The sequence below is a fragment of the Macadamia integrifolia genome, unplaced genomic scaffold (genome assembly GCF_013358625.1).
Source record: "Macadamia integrifolia cultivar HAES 741 unplaced genomic scaffold, SCU_Mint_v3 scaffold1002, whole genome shotgun sequence".
Lineage (NCBI taxonomy): Eukaryota > Viridiplantae > Streptophyta > Magnoliopsida > Proteales > Proteaceae > Macadamia > Macadamia integrifolia.
The window spans coordinates 206,080-223,736 of NW_024868051.1; the positions used below are offsets into that span (position 1 = coordinate 206,080).

The 17,657-nt window shown below is 42.4% G+C and overlaps 1 non-coding gene across 1 annotated transcript; it reads right to left on the reverse strand.

Annotated features, from left to right (window-relative positions):
* Positions 1-16,091: 16,091 nt before the first annotated feature.
* Positions 16,092-16,198, reverse strand: LOC122062359. The gene has a single exon (XR_006134925.1). It is a non-coding gene; the product is annotated as a small nucleolar RNA R71 (small nucleolar RNA).
* Between the last annotated feature and the right edge of the window lie 1,459 nt (positions 16,199-17,657).

A 17,657-nucleotide genomic window follows, 5' to 3' on the forward strand; every position in this document is an offset into this window, starting at 1 on the left:
GACTAGGTCAGGCCATGAGTGTAACATTCTCCTCACCTTATAAGAATTTCATCCTCGAAATTGAACATACCTGGTAAATCAAACAATCTAGGATACTGCTTTATCATCTCATCTTCCCGCTCCCAGGATGCTTCCTGTTTGGGGTGGTTCATCCATTTCACTTTGATGACGGAAATGGCGTGGTTGTAGAGAACATGGTCCTTCTGATCAACAATCTTCTCTGGATACTCCACAAAGGAAAAATCCTCATCCAAATCACGGGGTATGTAAGTTAAGACATGAGTGGGGTCGGGAATGTACTTCCTCAACATAGATACATGCAAGACATTATGTGTACCCTCCAACTCTGGTGGTAGAGCTATCTTGTAAGCTACCAGTCCGGTCCTCTCTAGTATATCGTATGGTCCCATGAACCTTGGACTAAGCTTTCCCTTTTTGCCAAACCACATTACCTCTTTAACTGGGGAGATCCGCAAGAACACCTTGTCTGCAACTCCAAATTCTAGATGCTTTCTCCTAACATCTGCATAGCTCTTCTACTTGGACTGAGCTGCCTTAATCCTCTCTCTGATCACATTCACCTTCTTATTGGTAGCCTGTATCAAGTCTGGACCTAGAATATGCTGCTCACCAACCTCATCCTAATAGAGTGGAGTCTGATACTTTCTACCATACTGTGCTTCAAATGGGGACATTTTGATGGTGGCCTAATAACTGTTGTTAAAACTCAATAAGGGAAATGTGCTCATCCCAATTGTAACTCATAACTAAGGCACACGCTCGAAGTAGGTCTTCCAACATCTGGATAGTCCTCTCCGACTGACCATCGGTCTGTGGATGAAATGCTATGTTGAAACTCAACTGTGTGCCCGTAGCCTTCTACACACATATCCAGAACTTGGAAGTGAACCTAGGATCTCAATCAGAGATAATACTAACTGGTACACCATGCAATCAGATGATGTTGTTAATATATAACTTGGCCAACTTATCCATAGAAAATGTGACATTGAATGGGATAAAGTGAGCTACCTTGGTCAAGTGGTCTATAACTACCCAAATGGCATCCATATCCTTCTGTGTGCTGGGTAAGCTTGTGACGAAGTCTATGGTAATATTCTCCCATTTTCACTCCGGAATAGGTAGTGACTGTAATAACCCATAGGGTCTTTGCCTTTCCACCTTGACTTGCTGACATATGAGGCATCTCGACACATGTGTGGCCACATCATTTTCATTCCCTTCCACCAGTAGGAGCCCTTGAGATTCTTATACATTTAAGTACTGCCAGGGTGAATGGAGTATAGAGAGCTGTGTTCCTCTCTCAAAACTGTGTCTCTCAAATCACCATCACTAGGCACACATAATCTCCCTTTGAACTTGAGAATCCCACCTTCAGTTACAGAGAAATTCGGGTCCTTATGGGTTCCTTCCTTGCATTCTATTATCAGTTTCTGTAACTCCACATCAGTACCCTGAGCTACGGTGATCCTATCCACCAGACTAGGTTGTACCACTAATGCCGATAGTGAAAATGTGACACCTTCAACTAACAGCTCCAAATCCAGCTTCCTGGCCTCCTCTATGAGATGCTCATTGGTGGTCAGTGATGCAAAAGTTAGTAACTGGGATTTTTGACTAAGTGCATTAGCTACCACATTGGCCTTCCCTGGGTGATAGTGGATAGTATAGTTATAGTCCTTTATCAATTCTAACCAATGCCTTTGTCTCATGTTGAGCTCCTTCTGGGTGAAGAAGTACTTGAGGCTCTTATGGTCACTGTAAATATCACTCTTCTCACCATACAAGTAGTGTCTCTAGATTTTTAGTGCAAAAATCACTGCTGCCAACTCCAAATCATGGGTGGGGTAGTTCTTCTCATAATCCTTCAACTGGCGGAATGCATAAGTAATGACCTTCCCATCCTGCATTAATACACAACCCAATCCTAGCTTGGAGGCATCACTATACCAATCATGCCACCTGTACCAATCGAAATAGTTAAAATTGAAGCTGATACCAATCTTTACCTTAGCCCCTTGAAGCTCTTTTCACAAGCATCAGACCACTCAAATTTCACACCCTTTCGTGTGAGTCGGGTCATTGGGGTAGCAATATAGGAGAAGTTCTTAATAAACCTCCATAGTATCCGGTCACTCCCAGAATACATATGTCTGCTTCACTCTTGGGAATCTCCCATTCTAGGACTGCCTTCACCTTGCCTGGATCAACCTCTATACCCTTATCTGAAACAATGTGGCCTAGGAATGCCACCTGTGACAACCATAACTAGCATTTGCTGAACTTGGCATAGAGTTGCTTCTCTCTCAGACGTTGCAGTACTAACCTCAGATGAACAACATATTCCTTTGCACTCTTGAATTAAACCAAGATGTCATCAATGGATACAATCATAAACTTGTTTAGGACATCCTGGAGTACCTGGTTCATCAAATCCATAAATTCAGCCAGTGCATTGGTCAACCTAAATGACATCACTAAGAATTCATAATGTCCATACCTTGATTTGAAGGCCGTGTTGCTAACATCACTATCCTTGATCCTGAGCTGGTGGTAGCCCGATCTAAGGTCAATCTTAGAGAATACCTTGGCACACTACAATTGATCAAACAAATCATTTATCCTTGGCAAAGGATACCGGTTCTTGATGGTTTGTTTGTTCAACTCCTGGTAATTAGTGCACAGTCTCATACTTCCATCTTTCTTTTTGACGAACAATACCGATGCTTCCCATGGAGACACACTAGGACTAATGAATCCCTTCTTTAGAAGATCCTAAAGTTACACCTACAATTCCTTCAACTCTATGGGGGCCATGCGGTAAGGGGCTTTTGACACTGGTGCCAAGCCGGGGAGTAGATCTATAGCAAACTCTGTCTCTGGGTCCAGAGGCAAACCTGTCAAGTCATCCAAAAATACATCAAGAAATTCGCTCATCACATCTAGCTCGGTCAACGGCCTAACCTGTATCTCATTATCCATCACTGATGCTAAGTAGCCTTAACATCACTTATCTAACAGTTTCTTCATGTAGAGGGCTGACATGATAACCTTCTTGGGTTTCTTAGGTTTATCACCTTGGAAGACAAACTCATCCTCATCACGAGGTCTGAAAATGATCATCTTTTTGCACATAGCACACTGGCTCTGTATGTGGACAACCAGTCCATCCCTAGAATTACGTCAAATTTGGTCATATCCAACTCGATAAAGTGAGCATTCAACTTATGTCCACCTATGGTCACTGGACAAGGCTTATATACATAGTTCAGACCTATTGCACTTCCTGTAGGGATACTGACTGCCAAACACTGAGTCAGTCCTTTGGTGGAATTCCCATTTCCTTTGCAAATGTCAGTGACACAAACGAATGCGGGGCTCCTGAGTCAAATAACACATGTGTAGGAAATAATGATATCAATAATGTACCTGTCACTACACCGGGTGCATCCTCTGCATCCTTCGCGGTCATAGCAAACACCATCCCTGTGGTCTCTGGCCCTGTGGGGGCTGTGCTGGTCTAGGTGTTGCGTAGGTCTGCTGGGGCCTAGGTGGCATAGTGTATGGTGCATCACCTGGCCTCAGATGGGGGCACGTCCTTGCTACATGGCCTGGTTGATCATAATAAAAACACCTTGGGCTCGACCCCATAGACTGGGACACAGCACTAGAATGGGAGGACTGAGAAGTCTGACTAGCTTCGGGCTTTCTAAATTGTGCCAGAGTTGGGTTGATATAAGGCACTCGGAAGGGCTTGCTACCTGCCCTGGAATCAATAGACCCTAGAGGCCTCTTTCCTGTTCCCTGCTGGGCTGAGAAATTATCTCTATGCCAGTCTTCAATAGATTTGGCCACTTGGACCACCTTGGCATAAGTTTGCAGTTTCAACTCAACTATAGTTGACCCAATTCCTAGCCTTAACCCTTTCTCAAACTTCTTGGCCTTAACCCTATCACCTCGAAGATGCTCAGGAGCAAAATGGAATAGCTCCTCAAAACGCTATTGAAACTCAAGCATGGACCGGGACCCTTGCACCAACTGGGAGAACTCACTCTCACTCCTATTCTAGAATCTAAAAAAATAGTTCTAAAAGAAGGCCCCTTTGAATTCCACCCAAGTAGGGTTTGGGTTACTTGCCCTCAGAATGGGCTCAGTAGCACTCCACCAATCATTAGCCTCATTTTACAGTTGGTAGCCCACACACAAAATTTTCTGCTCCTTGCTATAGCCTATTAGCCTAAACTCCTTTTCCATACCACCAATCCATCCTGATGGATACAACAGATCTTGGCCCACCTTTGAGAAGAATGGAGGCCTAAGCCTCTGAAACTTCTCCATCATTTTTGTTAGGTCCGTCCAACCCTCTACATGTGCTTGGGCTAGTTTAGGTGCCGGGTCTTGTACATGCCCATGCCCATGCACTTGTGCCCCACCTAATGTTTGAAGGGTAACCGATCTGACGGGTACCAGAATTGGTGCCAGTGGAGTAGGAGGTGCGAGCAGTGCATTACAGGCTTCCATTGTCTCTTGGATCAGATTATCGATCCTGGCCATGAACTGATTCTGTCTTTCCTCAACTCCCCGCATCATATTATTCATAATGGAGGCCATATCATGAGTGGTAAGAACCAGTGAAGCTGGTGGTGCATTGCGGGGTCTACCCTAATTTCGCGTAGGGGATGTGAGAGGTGACGGGCATGACTGGGATCAGAACCGAGTGCTTCGGCGTGACATAACTCCTGTGGAGGAATCTGATTAGTTCATATGCATATACAAGGTTGCATATAATTGGAACACAGCACACATAATGGGTCCCACACATATACATAACGAAAAATTAGGGTTAGGGCATGCATAAGTGGGGTCCACAAATATTGGGATCCGATCGCACGTATATCACGAAGGGGCCCATAATTAAGGAAACAAAATAATAATAAAAATTTGGAAAAAAAATTTATTCCCGAAATAGTTCACCAAAAACAGGGGCTATTTTTACTGAAAATATGGGCCATTCCATCGGAATTACCAGTCTTGTTTTCGGTGGGACTGTCAGAGGTTGACTTGGTGATTTTCAACTCATCGAAAACAATCACTGGATCCAGGTCCAGTGTTTCCAGTGGGTTGTTTGGACCTAAAATTGTTATTTAAGGTTCATATTTGGGGTTTCTTTTGCAAAACTCTATTTTTACTTGTAGAGAAGATGTGAATACAGCCAAGGAAGGTTGCCCAACCCATTCTCCACCTTTCTCTTTTGACTTCGCGACTAATTTCCGCTACATACGCATCAAGGTAAATTGTTCTTCTTCTCTGACCTAGTTTTGAGACTTTCTTCTCTGTTAGCTTTATTTCAATCTCCTAACTTAGATTTTTCTCTCTGGACGTCGTGTTCGTACTCGCTGGTAACAACAAATTCCTAAAGAGGCACAGTACAACCCACTTCTGTTTCGCTCTGTGGCCAATAAAGATCATTAGAAAAACTTCGAGTGCCGTAATGTGGACCTGGGGAAGTACGTGAGGATGAGGGACTTTCAGTAGTTCCACCTTTGCCAACGATTCGAGGAGGTTGGGTGGTATCGCATCTTGAAACCCAGTAAGAAGTATTACCCACGGCTGGTGAGATTGTTCTACTCCGACCTCCAGTGCGTGAACCAAGGCACTGAAGAGACACGGATCACCTCCTATGTGAAGGGGGTCAAGATTTCCTTTGACTTGAGGCAACTGGCCAACCTTCTGATGGTTGACAACATAGGGGATCTAATTTACTGCCCACCTCAGACTCCCACCTATAAGTTGCAGAACCCCAGTGTGCTTCAAGAGATGAATAACATGTTAGCCAAGGATGCTTATTGGAAGCGCACAACCAACTACCTAGCCACTCCGAAGGTTGTTTACCGAGCAGTCTAGTTGAACGTCCTTCCCACATATGGACACTTCAATGAGATGTTTGTATTACACGCCTACGTAACGTACTGCGTGTACATGGGGGTGCAAATACGCCTTCCCTACCTATTGATGTTGACCATGGTGACTCAGTCTGAGGGAGGGGCATGCAGAGCCAGGAACTTATGCTATGGGAGAATCTTGACGGACATGCTTCTTCGCTTTGGGGTAGACCTAGAAGGTGAGGAATACTTGGGAGATGACTTTATAGACTTCAACCAAGACTCCCTGAGGAAGATGACCCTAGACATGAGTGAGGTATCACCTGCTGAGGATGAGGATGATCAGCCAATGGAGGTAGAGGGTCAACTGGGTGTCGATGCTGGAGTCATTGGTGGAGGTGTAGAGGGGAATGCTGGTGGAGTTGGTGGAGGAATTGGTAGAGGTGTTGGGAGAGGAGTTGCTGGGGTTAGGTGGTGGGACCCTCAGACTATGGGTTTCAGGGTAGCTTCTACTTCCCATGGCACCAGGAGTGTGTGGTCTTATGGTCTCAACGATGTGATGGCCCGCCTAGACACCACTGCAGAGCTGTTGAGGAGGATGGACAACCTGTTCGAAAGCATGGATATGAACTATTGTCATATGGACAATAGGGTGGCCTCTCTTGAGGCACAGATGCAGGTGATGGTCTTCCATCTTGCCATACCGGTGCCACCTCCAGAAGCACAAAATTAACCCCAGAACCAGGCTCAAGGCCAAGAGCAGCAGCAGGATCAACAAAAGTAGTGGCATGTTGCCATTGTAGTTTTAAGATTTCCCTTTCAATGTTTTCTTTATAATTCCTTGTTCTAGACTTTAGTTGAATTTTATTTTATGTCGTTTAATTCAATTATTTGAGATTCCTATACTTAGGCTAGTTAGGATTTCCAGTTTTCTGTCTTTTATTTTCATGAAAATGGTGTAAGCTTATATAATCAAGTTCTTCATTTATTGAAACGGCTTTGACACCTATGTTTTTCTCCTAGTTGTGTAAATTCTATTATTGTTGTCTTTGAAATTTTTATTTTAAATCTTAAATTTCCCCAAGTCATGGTTTGGTAGAGATTGTGAGTTAAGGCAGAACATCGTGCTCTGATACCAAGCTGTGCACCCCACTTCTAGTAGACCCAACTTACCATTAGAAATACCGATGGTGTGAGTAAGGCACATACCTGTCTTACAAACTACCAGGATTTTTTATCACAGTACCTTAACATTTCACAATCTCACACCACAAACCAACCAAAAACAACAGAATCAGAGTATAATAGTGGAATCATCAATAAAATGGGGAAATGTCTAATGATAATATAATATCAATAACTGAGTTATTCTATTACAATCAACCCTGACTTATAAATAATAAGTTCAGAAGTGTACCATCTACAAGCTCGTATTAAAACAACCAAAATACGTCGAACACCTCATGGTGCCATGTATGCAAAGAAATCACAAGCACAGTCCTGTCCATGCTCCTCTGCTTTCGGCATCCACCAGTTGCTTACTCCGTACATGGGTCTGGAGGAAAGAGAATCACTAGCCATAGGCACGATCGTACCTGCATCATCATCTAAAGAGGGGTGTATACGCGTGGTGAGCTTTCCAACTCGCTCAGTGAGGGGTGGGGTTTATACACATCCAAGCCTAGCATTTGCATAAGTAATTATGATGCATGATTATAGAAATTAAACACATAGTCCATGATGCTCGTGATGCAATTCATTTATGTTATTATCGTCCTAACAATACAACTAAGTCTAGTAAATGCTAGTACGGCACATTAGGTTGTATCCCTCGTCTCAAAACTGCCATCGGGTACGTAAGGATACAAACCCTAGCCGTGAATAGAAGCTTGATGGTCCCCATATGCGACCATGAGTCACCCAGTATATCCCTGTTAATCCCCTCCTAGCTATCACGGCACCATTACCAATCATCAGCCACGCCATACAAGTTCCTGACTTCGGCAACAATCACATCATACTGCGGGTGTGGCATTCTATAAAGACACATCGAACATACCACAATGGGTTATCCAATACCTTAACCCTGTTGGCAAGGGTTCATAGCATAGGGAGTGATACCTAACCACAAATATTCTACATGCCTTTGAAATGATACAATTAGTTTGAATTACACGATACCGGGAACACATTGGCCACAAAGTGTAATCCATCTCCAAGTGCAATCCCGAGGTACACGATACCAGTAATACCTCGGCCACAAAGTGTAACCCGTGACCATTTACCTAATCTAGCATGCATGGACTATGTAACACCGGTACCAATCGTCGGCCACGAAGCGTATCCATTTCCAAATGTAGTTCCGGAGCACACGATATTGGTAACACATCGGCCACAAAGTATAATCCACGACTATAACTAACTCTAATGCACATAATCAATGCATGAATGCAACAGACATATAGCAATCACGGTACTGGTACCACCTCGGCCACACCGGATTTTGTCTCATACATATAACAAACACACGATGATCACGGTACCAGTACCACCTCAGCCACATTGGATCCCATCATACATATCCATAAACATTTCATATCAATCTAATAAAAATGTAACATGTGATTGCATACCATCATCATTTGAGCAATTAGGAAATCATGTGAAGATCTATTTATGTGAGTAATTCTACATAATTAAACATTCTCAAAATAAAAACAATCCATCCTTCACCTTGATTAGGCTTGTGTGTATTAGGGTTTAAGTATGACCACTGATCATCCGATTCAATTCTGGCCTCAAGGTACATACGCATCACTGCCCTAGGCACATAGGTAACCAAATGTCAGTACGTGTCGAGAACATCAGGAGGGGCCCACATGGGTCATTCCCAAAGGGTACAGTCAAAGTCTAATAGTGACAGTACTGCCACCGAAAACACCCATCGAAAATAGACACTGTCCATCGAAAATATCAGTGTTGTTTCCGGTGGAGCTAGAAGAGAGCTCCTAAGGCTTGAATGTTCACCGAAAGTAGGCACAATCACTAGTTGTGACAGTACAGAACTGCCCAGGTGAATTGGGGCTTTTCGGCTCAAGCCCGATCACCAAGATTTGTTTTATGGAGTTTATGGGGGATGCTCCTAGCATCACTATGAGCTAATAAAATTTCAATTCCACCAACCCATTTGGGAGATACGTCGATCGACCTATTGAAACCCTAGTTGATCACTAGGCCAATCTTGTTGTCGGAGCTCACTGGACTCGGTTTGAGCTCGATAATGGCACTGGGAACATGAAATATGAATTCCCCTAGCTCAACAGGGTTTATGACCCAAGATCAATCCTATACCTAGCTTAACCTAGGTCAAAATGAAGAGAGAGTAGTAGAAGAGGATGCACTTACCTCTGACAGGGATTCCGGCAACTAGGCAGCAGTTGACACCAAGGTAAGCTCCCTTCCTTCTTCTTCCTCTCCTTCCTTTTCTTCTTTTCTCTCCTTCTTCTCCACTTCCATGTTTGCACACAAATGAGAAATGAGGAAATGAATCCACATTTCTTACTTATAAGTTAAGTAGGCCTTAGGGCCTGTTGGCAGAACCCTATTTGGTTTGATTGGGTTAATTCAACTTTCGGAGCATGAGGACCTGACTACTTTGGTCAGTATGGTGCTCATGTCATAAGGAAGATGTGGGGGAGCATTTGGAACCATCTAAGGTTATCCACGATGCGGGTGGTGGGGCCCACAGGCATCGAAGCCCAACTAGTAACCTGATTGGTCACCAGAAACAGTCACCGAATTCAGGCACAAGCTGTTTCCGATGGCTTATTTCCAATGGTCAAGATAGCTACCGTCCACCAGCTGGTCTTGCATAGGTAGTTTCCCTCGGTCGTGTTTGTGGTCTTCTGATAATTTTGCTATGTGCCAGGGTTCATATGTGGGGAGTCAAGTCACTTACCGTCTAGAATCAAAAGGTAAAATCCCCTCCAGTTGGACTGGCACGCAATGCACGAATATGTGGGGTCATGTCCTCCCCTTCAGCAATGGGCGGCCACGAGCCAACATCCGGCTATACTTCCCACTTTCGGTCCAAGACCTATCACAACAGTTCAAATTAGACAAGGTCAGGGCATGGGTGTAATAAGACCAGTTCAAATGACCTTGCCTGGAGACCAGATGTCCCTAAATTGGCACATGAAAGCCCAACCTAGGAAAAGTCAAAGATTAAGTGCTAATAACTTTTGTAGGATTGAAAGAGCAGCAAATTTCTTTCCTATAATTGACGATCCAGGTAAGACCCTAAACTGTGAATAGTTAAAGATTTTATCTATTGCATTTTCATTTCTGTCATTGGTGAGTAAGATGACAGCAGTACATGCTACGGGTGACAAAATGTGGTCATTTTTTTTTTACCCTTCGCCTGTTGGCACAAGCCTAGGCCAAAGAGGGGCATTATATAGATACCAAATTTTGTCACCCTCCCCCGGCTACGATGAACTATGGATCATGGATGTAACTTCTTACTCCCAATCGACAGAGATGATAATTGATTGAGGTAATCCATCCTGGAAACATTCCATACCCACCTGAAGTCCCGAAAACCTTATACGAGAGAAAATAAGGGTCCAAATATGACATTTCATATATGAAGGAATTCAGTCCTAGGTGACCATACAGATACATAGTACTCAGAATTACTATTCCAATGATATATTGTACGTCAAAGTTAGACTGTCGGATCTCCTGTAATCGCTCCTAGAAAATTACATCCTAGTCGTGTGCACCCTGCTTGCCTCGTGCAGCCATGGCTTGCCTCGTATGCACCCCACCTACCCCATGTGCTCATGGCTTACCTCGCACGCACCCCACCTACCTAGTGTGCCCAGGGCCTGCCTTGTACGTACCCCACCTGCACCGAGCGCCCATAGCTTGCCTTGCACATAGCCCCCTTAGGCACCCATGGCTTGCCTAAACACACCCCACCTACCCCACGTGCCCATGGCTTGCCTTGCATGCACCCCACCCACCTTGCATGACCATAGCTTGCCTCAAACACACCCTGCCCGCCTCGCACGATAATGGCCTACCTTACCTGCACCCCTGCTAGTCTCTTGCACCCCTTCCAACCACCAGTACCCATGCCAGTCTCCAGTGCCCCTGCCAGCCTCCAGTGCCCATGCCAACTTCTAGCATCCCTGTCGGCCTCCAGCACCCATGCCAACCATTAGCGCCCCTGCCAGCCTCCAGCACCCATGCTAACCTCCAGCACCCATGCCAACCTTCAGCGCCCATGCTTATCTCCCGTGCACCCCTGCTCGACCTAGTGTGCTGCCATCGATGGCTGGAATGTGTATTCCCATGACTGAATTGGTGAAGAGATTTTCTCTTCACTTGCTTGTGCACTCTACACTGTCCCACTAGCGTATCCTACACTGCGAGCTCCTATTGGTCCAAAAAGGCATCTTTTTACCTCATTGATCCAAAAAAAATTACTTTTCACCCATTAGCCAAAGAAATTTACCCTCTACCCCATTGGTCTAAAATTTCATATTTTCACCCCATTGGTTTAGAAAAATCACTTTTTAACCCCAGTGGCTAGGAAAATTCCGCTTTCCTCCCCATTGGTTCAAAAATTCCATAAATACCCCCTTTCCTTTTGGTTTTTCACACCACAAAACACTCAAGCCTCCTAGGAGCATCCATAGTAGAGAAGCTCTACCCTCTCTCCTCCCCTTCCCCCCTTGAGGTTTTTTAAGTCTTTGGAGTGATCTTCAAAAGATCCGAAGTGTTCTTCGGGCCTTCAAAATTCTTCATTTTGTGTAGGAAAAGTTTTCCCTTAGTCTCCCACCCCCTTTTGAGGTTCTTCAAGTCTTCGGAGAGATCTTCATAAGATTCAAATCTTTGAAGTGTTCTTCGGGCCTTCGAAGTCCTTCAACCATTTAGGTTTCAGCCCATTCCTAGCGAAAGCTCTATTGGAGTGCCACTTCAGCCTAGCCCTCCCACAACCTATCCACAACGGAGCTATGTTGGAGTGCCACCTTAGCCAAAATCTGGAAGTAGCCCATCCCTAGCGGAACCTCTATCGAATCGATACCGTGGTCAAAATCTAAAAGTAACAATTCCTAGTTAGAACTCTGTTCGAACATTACCACAATCAACATCTCTCGAGAAAGGAAATTGGAGGTCAAGACCATCTTCCCCTGAGTCAGGAGAATCCAAAAGACAGTTTGTGCCGGCACTAATCGGGGTCCCACCCCTCTTGACCTGAAACAGGGGTCAAGCTCAGGTATAATTTATCACCCAAATTAGCATAATGTAGACTTTATATTGAACTTGTTATAGTGTACATAATCATTTAAATTTAGTTAATGTATATATGTGTGATAACTTAACCATGCATGCAGAATAGAAATAATTGTGGAAAATGTTCATTCTTAAGCATCTAGTAGTAGGAAGACTGGTTGAACCGTGTAGATTAGGTGCCTAACACCTTCCCAATTCTATAACCTAACACATACCCTCAATCTTTGGACCAGACCACCCCTGGGTCCTAGGCCCATAATCCTAGGTGACAACTCTAAACCATTTTGTATGATCCAAGTCCTCCATATTGGACTACCATCAAACCCTTGTCTCAATGATGACCTTTACACTCCTACGAAATAAGCCTCCATGTATCTTCGAGCGGCGGTATGACGGTACGGGGCCCATAGGCAAGCACACATGACAAACCCCTCCCCAAGAAAGAGAAAGAGAGGAGAGAGGGTTGAATGTAAGTCCTCCCCCCCCCCAAAAGGAAAGGTCTTTCTCTGGCCACTATCCTCACACCTGGCTAAGTGACCGGGTTGGTCACAATGGAAGCATCGGGGGTTAGAACCCACAGACTGAGATCCACCACTAGATTGAGAAGATTAGGAGACCTGGCTCACATTTGACCTTTTAAACTAAACTGGAGTTGGGTTGATATAAGGGCCTCTGAAGAGCTTGCTTGCTCCCTTAGAATCAACCGATCCCATAGGTCTCTTTCCCATTCCCTATTATGCTATGAAGTTATTTTTATGCCAGTCCTCAATGGACTTGGCCACTTGGACCACCTCAGCATAAGTCTATAATTTCAACCCAACAATTGTTGAACTAATACTTGGCCTCAACCCCTTTTCAAATTTCTTGGATTTAGCCTGATCACTTTGGATATATTCCAGAGCAAAGTAGAATAGCTCCTCAAATTGTTGTTGATATTCGAGTACAGAATGGGACCCTTGTACCAAGGGTTAAAACTCACTTTCTCTCATGTCTCTGAAGATCTTGGGGAAGTAATTCCCATAGAACGTCTCCTGAAGTCTTCCTAAGTGTGGGTTAGGTTGGTGATGAGCACATTTATGTGTGAAATCTAGTGTAGTAAAATATGCATTTTACATATTTAGAATGGAGCTACCCTGGGTTTTACCCTCTTTTTGCAAGTTTTGTATTTTCAAGGACTATTGGGCATTATATCTCCAATTTTACACATAAAGAGGTCCTATTCCTTTTTATGGTTGCGAAGAGGATGAAATTCTAAGCAAGATGGATGTGTTCAATTGCAGTACACATTCGTTTGGTCAACCATACAAGTGATAATTCTTTTCGGGCCATAAAAAGAATAATGGATCAGAACTGAACTGAGATGCAGAACCAACCCATCTGTAGTTGTCCCAAGGGTATAAGGAATATTTCAAATGCCAACAAGGATCGGTGGACCACATCCTTAAGTGATTGAAGATTCGCTTTTGGTAACAACAACTACCTAGAGTAGTTGGTGAGTTGTGGTGTGCAAAATCCCTTGCTTATTAGGAGGTCTCAAGTTCGAACCTCTTAGTTGTCATTTTGTTGAGACTTTTTTTAGAAGATTTTCTCTCTCCTACTCATCACTTAAAGGAGGTTGGCCAAGATGGTTGTACACAAGTTTGAAGAAGAGAGAGAGAAAATAAAGAGAAAAAATAGGAAAGAAGAAAAAAACAAGACAAGGGCATAGATGGAATTTTCCATTAAAATAGAATATTGTCCAAATCCAAGCAAGAAAAATTGGCCAAAGGGGGTTTCTTGCGCAAGAAGAGAGAGAAAAATAGAAAAAGGGAGAAAAAATAGGAAAAAAAGGCAAAGAAAATCATGGGAGATCTCTCTCCACACGTTTTCTCTCTTCTCTCTCCTCCACCTCATCAACAAGATAAAAAAAATATTTTTTTTAGAAGCTAAGATCTTTAGCTTCCCTCACCCATTCTCTATATAATAGAATTATCACAAGGGAAGGAGGCACTTCATTCTTCTTCTAGGGTTTTTTATTAGTTACTCTATCTCTTTCTCTAGTTTTCTCTTTCTCTAGCTCTAGTTAGAGGTTTATGCTTTAAACATTTTTGTAAGTTATTTTTATTCAATTAATGCAAGCACTTTTGTTTTTGATTTAGTCTTTTATTTTTATTGTTTAAACAATTGAAGTTGTAATTTTCAAGTTTTAGTTCTAGGCTAAGTTCTAGGTGACAAGAACAAGCTATGAAGTATGTCTTTCAAGTTCAATTTTTTTCTTCAGATTTATTTTTTCTAGTACTAGAAATTTCAGATTTGGTTTATTCAAGATCTGGTTTTTAGTACTGGTAGTATCTCAAATCGATCAAGTTTTTAGTTCAAGGGTTGAAGTTCAAGTAAGTAGGCTCCTTCAGTAGTCTTCTCTCCTCCCTCTCATTCCCTCTTGTGACTACCCTTTCTTTCTTAATTTAGGATTTTAATTTCAGTTGTTACATTATTTCTATTCCATTCCCCCAAGGTTCATGGCTACTGTATGTGTTGGTTTTGCCACTCCTAGCCATAGAACCATCATTTTATTATTTTTATTTTAATTGTCTCCATTTCCCTAAAGCCAAGTAGAGTAACCCTTGTAAGAGTGACTCTTTGGTCAAGTAGGGAAGTTCATATTATGATGCATCCCTCGGGCTAAGTAGAGAAACCTACTTGTGAATCTCTCTCTAGCTTTATCCCCTTTCTTTTACTTTATTTTTATTTCAACATTTTTTTCCTTCATTGCTTTTTAATTGCGTGGGGTGTTTATTTTCAGCTATTTATTCATTTAATTTTAATTGTGCTGCTTGCGTGTTTAAATTCTTAGATGACGAATGGTTAGTACATTATTTTAGATACATATGTTTAGGATAGTAATTAAAATTAGATCACAATCATTAATCGGTTCACTTTCGAATTATTAAAAGAAGCAAAAAAATAAAGTGGTTGCTCTTCCTATATTCGACCAGCAGCTACACTGATCAGTACGCTTGCGGTTACATTTTAAAATCTCAAACAAATTTTTGGTGCCATTGCCGGAGAGACAGTTCCATGTTATTTTTCACTTTCTTTTAGTAAATCGGAGTGCTTTGTTTGCTTTGTTTTATTTTTATTTTTCTTTTATTGAATTCTTGAGAAGAACAACTTGTAATAATAGTTGTATCCGTGGAGGTCGCCATGCTTCACAGTATGATAATGACAGGTTTCGCCTGTAGCAGTACCTCAGGAATTGACCTGAGCAACCCCGGATCTCTGTCGGTAAGCTCCCAAAAAGCAAAAAATCAAAAAATAAAAAAATCAAAAAATCAAAAAATCAAAAAATCAAAAAAAAAATCAAAAAAATCATAAAAAAAAAAGTTTTGCTATCATTCTTTTGTGCTTGTCTTACTCTAGTTGTGGGTAGTTTTCTGTTGCATGAGTGTTAAGTGGGTACGTAATACTAATAATATATTAGAAAGAAGAGATCCAAGCTCTCTTTAAAACCTTTCAATATGGGAAACCAACATCTAAACTGTTCACCTAAATCTCTGAAAGATAGGTTCTACCCTGCTAGAATAGCCCAACCTTCCTACATAATTCTACCACAAGCCCAGGACAATAATTTTGAATTCAAATTTCAATACATCACTATGTTGCCCCACTTCCATAGGTTGACCTCTGAGTATGCATACCTATTTCTAAGGGAATTTGAGGAGGTATGTGTTCTAATTAAGATCCAATTGCTTTCTAATGATGCTGTTAAGCTTAGGTTTATCACTTTTGCATTAAAAGACCAAGCTAAGAAGTGGTTGTATGGGTTACCCACAAATTCCATAACCTCATGGGAACAGTTCACAGTTGTCTTCCTTAAGAAGTTTTTCCCAACTCATAAGACCAATAAGGCTTAGAAGTGATATCCTTTAATTTAGGCAAAAGCCTAGTGAGTCCTTTTTCAAACTTATGGAGAGATTCAAGGATCTACTCCAAGAATGCCCTCACCATGGCCTAGACTTATGGCATTTATGTTAAATAATTTAGGAGGGTATTGATTACCCAACTAAACAAATGATAGAGTCTATGTGCCCTGAGGGATTCACATCATTTACAGATGAAGGAAATGCATGGGAATTCTTACTTGACTCAGCTAACAAAACCAGTGAGTGGGAATCTACCCAAGAGAGTGAAAGAACCATAGGAGGAAAATGATATTTTGTGGATGGGATAGTAGCCAAGGAAGCCCATTTGGATAGCCTAATCAAGGAGATTGAGGCTATTGTTCCTAGAGAGCCATCATCAGTCAATTTGGTTAAGATTTATGCTTGGTGCCAGTCCCCTGGACATGTCATAGAAGAATGCCCCAACACCTCTGGGGGCACTTCTAATGATAGTGTTAATGCCTTATACCGGAATAATCCATATAGTAACACCTACAATCCAGGATGGAGAAATCACCCAAATTTCTCTTGGAATCAGGGCAACCAAGTAGGGCCTTCCAATTTTCATAATCAAGGTCAACCTGGACCCCAAAGGCCTCCCTTTTCACAATAATCTTTTTCCTAAAATACTTTTCCTAGGTCAAATGCAGGTCCTCAGGCTAGTTTTCCTAGGGCCCCTCTCCTATCATCTTATCAGCAACTCCCTGTGTTTACCAACACTGAGGAGGCAAGTAGAATAAGTGACTTGAAAAAAATATGGCCCTCCTCATGACAAGCCATCAAAATCTTACGAGAGAACTCACCCAAGTTATATCAATTATGTGTGAGAGGGAGAAATGAACTTTACCCAGTTAACCAGAGCCTAACCCTGGGCATCATCAGCCTGTTAGTACACTAGCACCAACTAATGCACCACTGAATATAGTACAAGGTCAGACCCAATAAGGGCCCTCTAACCAATGTAATATTATTTATGCCCTTAGGAGTGGTAAAGAGTACCAACAGAGCGTTCCTCAATCTTCCCTATCTATTACTCTTGTTAACTCTCCTTCAATTGAGGACACAAGTGTGCCCCTTGTTCCCAGTTTTTCTGATCACCCTAAAGATTCTTTTGAAATTAAAGATGATTTGGTTAGAAAACCAAAAATGATTCTTCTAAAAATAGGCAAATCCTTAATAGTCCTTATGTTCCTCCTGTCCCATTTCCTAATCGCTTGGTAAACAAAAAGAAGACTGCTTCCATGGATAAAATTTTAGAAATCTTCAAAAAGGTAGAAGTGAACATCCCTCTTTTGGATGCCATATCCCAGATCCCCGCCTATGCAAAGCTACTGAAAGATTTGTCTACTCACAAATGAATCACTAGTGTGCCCAAAAAGCGTTCTTGACAGGTAACATCAGTTCCATTATTACTTAGCCTATAGCAGCCAAGTATAAGGATTCAGGGAGCCCTACTATATCTTGTGTCATAGGCAACACCTACATTGAGCATGCCTTACTTGACCTTTGGCACAAGTGTGAATCTTTTACC